This window comes from Poecilia latipinna, unplaced genomic scaffold (genome assembly GCF_001443285.1).
Source record: "Poecilia latipinna isolate Pla-1442-1.1 unplaced genomic scaffold, P_latipinna-1.0 Scaffold5038, whole genome shotgun sequence".
Classification (NCBI taxonomy): Eukaryota; Metazoa; Chordata; class Actinopteri; order Cyprinodontiformes; family Poeciliidae; genus Poecilia; species Poecilia latipinna.
Genome location: NW_015117654.1, coordinates 13,834 through 14,950, shown reverse-complemented (window position 1 = coordinate 14,950; position 1,117 = coordinate 13,834). Strand labels below are relative to the sequence as shown.

The 1,117-nt window shown below is 36.3% G+C and overlaps 1 long non-coding RNA gene across 1 annotated transcript in view; it reads left to right on the top strand.

Moving 5' to 3' along the window:
- The first annotated feature begins 362 nt into the window (after positions 1-362).
- The window catches only part of LOC106943246 (uncharacterized), a 7,025-nt gene continuing 6,270 nt past the window's right edge, over positions 363-1,117 (top strand). The window contains exons 1-2 of the long non-coding RNA XR_001423870.1: positions 363-791; positions 875-994. This is a non-coding gene — a long non-coding RNA (uncharacterized LOC106943246). The remainder of the gene's footprint in view (positions 792-874; positions 995-1,117) is intronic.

Below are 1,117 nucleotides of genomic sequence, written 5' to 3'. Positions count from 1 at the left end.
TATTTCCTGGCTCCATTCACTCTATTATTTTATTCCTGGTTGTTCAACAAAGTATCTTCCTTTTTCTTGATTAAAATTATTTCTGATTTTCTCATAAGTTTAACCTTTTACAGTATTGAATTTTGTTTGTAATGTCATGAATAAACTACATGTTTCCATAAATACAGTTTAAATATGAAATAATTAGTTTAGTGAACTGTAATTCTGTGAATGGTTTTATGTCTTCAGACCATATTGTCTGTATATTTGAATCCATGTTAGACAATCTCTAAACTGTTTTAGAAACATTTTTAAACTTTGTTCAGAGTAAATTCATTTATTGCACCTTGAATAAAATGTATGTTACATGATTAGTTTTTCTATTTATGTGATTGATCCTCTAAGTTCAGCTCAGTGGCTCCATCTAGTGGACAATCAGAGGAGCAGCAGCTTGTTCTGCCAGGATTTAACTGATAATGAAGCAGAGAAGGAGAGCCAATCAGAGCAGCTGATATTAACGATGTCAATATTAATGATTATAGTAAATAGATGAATAACTGAAGTGTTTCCTCCTCAGATGAAGGAAGAAGGTGAGTGAACTGATCTGAACTCGGCAGCTTGGAGCAGAGAGAGGACAAGGAGGACGGAGTCTGTCCCTCTGAATCCACTGAAAAGGAGGACGGAGTCTGTCCCTCTGAATCCACTGAAAAGGACGGAGTCTGTCCCTCTGAATCCACTGAAAAGGAGGACGGAGTCTGTCCCTCTGGATCCTCTGTCAGACGCCAACATGAGGACCAGGTCAAAGTTCAGAGGTCAGATCAGCATCTCTAACTGTCCAGGACCTTCTACATGTCAGAGCTCAATATTAACATCAACAAACCTTCTTTATTCACAGGAAACCAGAACCAGAATCATCATCAACAGAATCAGAGGCAGAATCTGGTTACAGCAGTTTGTCCTTCAGGTCAAAGGATTTGATTATTGATTTTAAATCAGGCCAACTTTCAGCTGTAAGGTGAGCTGATTCTAAATGTTTTTACTGAGTCCACTTTAAATGTTTTATTCAACATGAGTGGGTCTTAAATGAAGCTTATACTTCATTTTAGTATAAACTTAAATTATATTTAAGTTTATACTA